Source organism: Gorilla gorilla, chromosome 20, assembly GCF_029281585.2.
Source record: "Gorilla gorilla gorilla isolate KB3781 chromosome 20, NHGRI_mGorGor1-v2.1_pri, whole genome shotgun sequence".
Lineage (NCBI taxonomy): Eukaryota > Metazoa > Chordata > Mammalia > Primates > Hominidae > Gorilla > Gorilla gorilla.
Window position 1 is genome coordinate 15,595,212 of NC_073244.2, and position 7,035 is coordinate 15,602,246.

The window sequence follows — 7,035 nt, forward strand, 5'->3', positions numbered from 1 at the left end:
ACAAAAATTAGCTGGGCATGGTGGTGGGTGCCTGTAATCCCAGCTACTCAGGAGGCTGAGGTAGGAGAATTGCTTGAACCTGGGAGGCGGAGGTTGCAGTGAGCTGAGATCATGACATTGCACTCCAGCCTCAGCAACAGCGCATGACTCCGTCTCAAAAAAATAAAAAAGAAGCCCAGGCGTGGTAGCTCATACCTGTAATCCCAGCACTTTGGGAGGCCGAGGCATGAGGATCAACTGAGGTCGGGAGTTCGAGACCAAACTGGCCAACATGGTGAAACCCCACCTGTACTAATAATACAAAAATTAGCCAGGCGTCTTAGCACACACCTGTAATCCCAGCTACTCGGGAGGCTGAGGCAGGAGAATCGCTTGAACCCAGGAAGTAGAAGTTGCAATGAGCCAAGATTATGCCATCGCACTCCAGCCTGGGAGACAGAGTGAGACTCCGTCTCAAAAAAATAATAAATAAAATAAAATAAAAAGAATTTGCATTTGGGGAAGTTTGTCAAAGATGTTAAAAGGCTCAAAACATTTGATTGAAACAGGATAACAGCTCACTTGTTAGTAATCCATGTAAATACAGTGATAATCAAAAGTCATTAGTAGGAGTAAATAGAGTTACTAGGAAAAAATGAATCCTTTTAAAGCCCAGAGTTTTTTGTTGTTTCTTTTTATTTATTTCGGGGGTAGATGGGGAACAGCATCTCACTCAGTGGCCCAGGCTGGAGTGCAGCAGCACAAAAGCTCACTGCAGCCTTGATCTCCCAGGCCTAAGTGATCTTCCCACCTCAGCCTCCCCAGTAGTTGAGACTACAGGCACACGTTACCACACCCAGCTAATTTTTGTATGCATGTCTTTTTTTTTTTTTTTTTTTAAGAGATGGGCTTTCATCATGTTGCCCAGGCTGGTATCGAACTCCTGAACTCAAGTGATCCTCCCACCTCAGCCTCTCAAAGTGCTGGGATTCAGGCATGAAACACCATGCCCAACCAACCAGGTTTTTTTTTTTGTTTAAGTGATAAAAAACTTAATAAAGGCAATACAGGAAATTATCTCAATAATTTCTTGTAAAACCTTTCTTAGACCAGCTACCAAAAAGGTAAAGAAAAACCTTCTACAGTGTGATTATTTCTCCTTATGTGAAGCGCATTTAGATAACCTGGAAGTTGGCCAGGCATGGTGGCTCACACCTGTAATCCCAGCACTTGGGAGGCCGAGGCGGGTGGATCACTTGGGTCAGGAGTTCGAGACCAGCCTGGCCAACATGGTGAAACTCTTTCTCTACTAAAAAACACAAAAATTAGCCAGGGGTGGTGGCACACACCTTTAGACCCAGCTACCAAGGAGGCTGAGGCAGAGAATCACTTGAACCCAGGAGACAGAGGTTGCAGAGAGCTGAGATTGTGCCACCGAACTCCAGCCTGGGTGACAGAGCAAGAATCCATCTCAAAAAATAAAATAAAAATAAAAATAACCTGGAAGTTGAACCTGATGAAAAGTGTGCTTGGATTTAGTTAGGAATATGTCCAAGGCTATGAGTGTAAAAATTTAGGTACATCAAGAAAAGCCGAGAGTACAGAATCAAGTTATACAGAGCAAATACATTGCTTTTCTACACCTCCATGATAAATATTTCAGTGTCAGGCCATAATAGCCGATTTAGAACCAAAGAAAAAACTTACAGGAGCAGACAAAAAAGTTGGAGACAGTCATCATCCCAGACCTTCTCAATGTGAAAAAAAGAAGGCAATGATGTATGACCTGCAAATGACATACATTGAGATGCAAGTAAAGTTGAGCCTCTGAGACATGAATGAGAAATCTGAAAAAACAAAATTCTACCTCAACAAATTGGCTGGTTTTGTTTTGGTGGCTCGTTCCTGTAATCTCAGCACTTTGGAAGGATGAGGCAGGAGAGTAACTTAAGGCCAGGAGTTTGAGACCAGCCTGGGCAACATAGCTAGATGCCATCTTTATTAGTCTGTTCTCGCATTGCTATAAAGAAATAACTAACAGTGGGTAATTTATAAAGAAAAAAGATTTAATTGGCTCACAGTTCTGCAGGCTGGACAGGATGTATGTTGCTGGCATCTGCTTGGCTTCTGGGGAGGCCTCAGGAAACTTACAATCATAGCAGAATGCAGAGGACCAGGCATGTCACATGGCCGAAGCAGGAGAAGGAGAGAGGGGGAGGTGCTACACACCTTTAAACGACCAAATCGAGTGACAAGAACTCACTCACTATCTATCACGAGGACAGTACTGAGGCAGGTAGTGCTAAATCACTCATGAGAAATCCACCCCTCCATGATCAAGTCACCTCCCACCAGGAACAACCTGTAACATTGGGAATTACAGCTGAACGTGAGATTTGGGTGGGGACACATATCCAAACCACATCATCATCTCTACAAAAATTTTTAACTGTATGAAATTCCACCTCAATAAATAAAATTACTGTTTTAAATGATGAGGACAGCATTTAAAACCTGAAAACTACAGAAATTAAATCGACCTCAGGAAAAAATGTGGCCGAAATAGAAACTAGAGTTTAGAAGATGGCTAACAGATTTTAGAACGAACAAAAAAAAGTCTTGCAAATTTATTAAGTGCAGATAAATATGTCAAAAAAAAAAAAAAACCTTCTCGTTTTCAATATAGAGGACCAGATTCTGGTCCTGTATCAGTGCACCCAACACCACTGTTTAATTTTTAGGAAAAAAATATCCTATGTACAATTTCTTTTCAATCCTAGCCAACACAATCATACAATAAACTGTCGGTAAGGCTTATCTTTTATAAATCCTATTCAAATTGTTTAGACGTTTAATCATTTTCTTAAACCTTCAGTCTTAGACTTACAGTTTTCTCCTTTTATATTGGTACAACCAATCATTTTACCTTAGGACAAAAATTTACCACATAAGATTCTCACACAAAAATTACTTTTTCCTAAATTTGTATTTTGAGTAATAGACCAAAATATATCTAGTCTTTTTAGAAATTTTAAGAAGCCAGCTGGGCACGGTGGCTCATGCCTGTAATCCCAGCATTTTGAGAGGTGAAGGCAGGTGAATCATCTGAGGTCAGCAATTCAAGACCAGCCTGGCCAACATGGTGAAACCCCATCTCTACTAATAATACAAAAATTAGCCTGTTGTGGTTGTGGGCACGTGTAAACCCAGCTACTCGGGAGACTGAGGCAGAATTGCTTGAACCTGGGAGGCAGAGGGTGCAATTAGCTGAGATTACACCATTGCACTCCAGCTGGGTGATGATTGAAACTCCGTCTCAAAAAAAAAGAAAGAAATTTTAAGAAGCCAAGAATGAACATATATTTTTTCAGTAATTTGTTTGCCTTATATCTTATTTGGATATGACCCAGATAATTAATGAGTATTATTTAAGATTTTAAATTACATGAAAAGTTTATTTATAAACATTCATTCCATTTACAGTTACCTTTAATTTCTAATTACACCTAGATTACTTATTAAGATTTGACACAGCTAGTCATTGTTTTAAATTATTTTTTATTAACCAATTTTATATCCTGTTAATATTGTTTACCAAAGTTCAAACCTTACACTAAATACATGGTTATTCTGTCAATAACCCAGAAGATATAGCTATTGTTATTAAATCAAAAATATTAAGTAAATCTCACTTATAAAAGAATTGCACAAAGATCATTGTTTTAGGTTGGGTTTAGCTTCATGAACTTAAAATATCTAATAGAGACAGACATAACACTGTCGGACCAGTAAACCCAGACAAAAATATATGCTGACAATTTTGAAGACATATCTAATTTTATCGACAACTTTAAAACCAATTAATTTATAAAAGAATTGTCATGTGAACTTAAAAAAAATTGTGTTCATTTTTTTATGAACACATTTTTTTTATCTGCCCTCCTCGGCCTCCCAAAGTGCTGGGATTACAGGCAGGAGCCACCATGCTCAGCCTGATTTCTGTAGTTTTATAGTAACTTTTGACATCAGGAAGCATGAGTTGCTCTTTTTTAAAATTGTTTTTAATACTGGGGCTCCAGTTATGTGTGGGCTTTCATAACCTAATTTCAGAACTGGCTTACCAGAACTTCTGCCATATTCCAGTGGTTACACATATCAATCATGGTACAGTATGAGAGGATTACACAAGGGTAGTCCTCAAATACCAGGAAGCAGAAACTGGAGGCCAATTTGGAGGCTGCCTAGCACAGAGAATTTGTCAATATCTAACACGCTACCTATTTAATCCAGCAATCCTAATTCTAGGAATTTGTCCTAAATGTAAATGTCTAAATATACAAAAATACACATGCTCAAGAATACTAACTGCATCCCTGTTAGTAATTGCAAATTTGAATTCTCTAATTGATGACATGTAGTAGAGCAGCTGAATATTACATGGTACATCCACAAAAGGAGTATTATGCAGCTACAAAATGAAGGTGAAAAAGGAAGATATATCTATGAATTTATATGGAGTGGTTATCAAGATACACTGTTAGGCAAAAATAGAAACTGCAAGAGTATAGAATGAAACTTTTTTTTTTTTTGGAGACGGAGTCTCACTCTGTTGCCCAGGCTGGAGTGCAGTGGTGCCATCTCGGCTCACTGCAAGCTCTGCCTCCCGGGTTCATGCCATTCTCCTGCCTCAGCCTCCCGAGTAGCTGGGACTACAGGCGCCCACCACCACGCCTGGCAAATTTTTTGTAGTTTTAGTAGACAGGGGGTTTCATCGTGTTACCCAGGATGGTCTCGATCTCCTGACCTCGAGATCTACCCGCCTCAGCCTCCCGAAGTGCTGGGATTAGAGGCATGAGCCACTGTACCTGCCTGAAATCTTTTCTTAAATGGGCAATAACAAATATACATATATATTCATTTTTGCTAGAAGAAAACACAGGATTATTCAGAAAACAAGGTTCATTACCTATAGCTGATGGGATAGGAACAGGTTGTAAAGGACAGTGAGATTAGAACAGACTGGAAAGGATAAGGCAAGAAAAACGTTTATGTTTAGTTCTAATGTTTAAAATATGCAATTAGGTGGGCGTTGTGGCTAATGCCTGTTACACCGGCACTTTAGGAGGCCAGGATGGAAGGATCCCTTAAGACCAGGAGTTTGAGGCCACCCTGGGCAACATTGCCACATCCCGTCTCTACAAAAATTTAAAATTAGCCAGTCCTGGTGGTGCACGCTGGTAGTCCTACCTACTCAGGAGGCTGAGGGAGAAGGACTGCTTGATCTCAGAAGTGTGAGGCTGCAAAGAGCTATGACTGCACCACTGCACTCCAACCTGGGTGACAGAGCAACACCCTCTCTCAAAAAAAAATAAGGGTAAAAAATTTTAAAAAGCTGCCTGCACCTGGTGATGCATGCCTGTACTCCCAGCCTCTTGAGACACTAAAGTGGGAGGAGTGCTTGAGCTCAGGAGCATAAGGCTGCAGTGAGGTACAATCATGCCACTGCTCTCCAGTCTAGGTGACACAGCAAGATCCTGACTCAAAAAAAAAAAAAAAGATAAACCAGTATAAAACATACTATTGTTTCACATATTAATTTTTTTGGGACAGTCTCACTCTCTAACAGGCTGGAGTACAGTGGCACAATCTCAGCTCACTGCAACCTCCACCCCCAAAGTTCAAGCGATTCTTCTGCCTTAGCCTCCCAAGTAGCTGGTATTACAGGTGGGTGTCATGACGCCTATTTTTTTTCTTTGAGACAGTCACGCTCTGTCACTTAGGCTGGAGTGCAGTGGTGCAATCTTGACTAACTGCAACCTCTGCCTCTGGGGTTCAAGCAATTCTCCTGCATCAGCCTCCCCAGTAACTGGAACTACAGGCACCCACCACCATGCCCGGCTAATTTTTGTATTTTTAGTGGACACGGGGTTTCCCTGTTAGCCAGGCTGATCTTGAACTCCTGACCTCATGATCTGCCCACCTAGGCATGAGACACCACGCCCAGCCTTTTATTTTTTTTGAGACAGTCTCACTGTCACCCACGCTGGAGTGCAGTGGCACGATCTCGGCTCACTGCAACCTCCGCCTCCCGGGTTCAAGTGATTCTCCTGCCTCATCCTCCTGAGTAGCTGGGATTATAGGCGCCTGCCACCACACCCAGCTAATTTTTGTATTTTTAGTAGAGACGGGGTTTCACCATATTGGCCAGGCTGGTCTTGAACTCCTGACCTTGTGATCTGCCTGCCTCGACCTCCCAAAGTGCTGGGATAACAGGCATGAGCCACGGCACCCAGCCGCCTGGCTAATTTTTGTATTTACGGTAGAGACAGGGTTTCACCATGTTGGCCAGGCTGGTCTCCAACTCCGTCTCAGGTGATCCGCCCACCTCGGCCTCCCAAAGTACTGGGATTACAGGCATAAGCCACCATGCCTGGCCTGTTTTATACATCTAATTTAAAAATAAATCGACAAGGATAACGGTGTGACACAGAATGGAAAATTAACAGGAATTACTGAAATGAACTTTGTATCAAATGGATAAAAATTCAACAAAGAGGGGGGAAAAAGCACAAAATGGACCCAAGTAACTTCTTTTATTACAATTTTTATTGTGATAAAAACACATAAAATTTACCCTTTCACATACTTTGTGTGTACCGAAGAGTATTGTTAACTATAGGCATATTTTTATACAACAAATCTCAAAAAGCTTTTCCATCTTGCGTGGCTGACACTCAATACCCATTGAACAACTCATTTTCTCCTCCACCAGCTTGTGGCAAATACCGCAGTACTTTGTTCTTCTGAGTTTGACGTTAGATACCCCATATAAGTGGAAATGGGTGTATCTGTCCTTTCGGAACTGGTTTATTTCACTTAGCATAACGTCCTCAAGGTACATCCATGTTGTAGCATATGGCAGAATTTTGTTTTTAAGGCTAAATGATATTGCATTGTATGTATATAATGCATTTTGTTTACCAATCCATCTGTCAATGGACATTTACTTTGCTTCCACCTCTTGGCTCTTCTGAATAATGCTGCAATGAACACAGG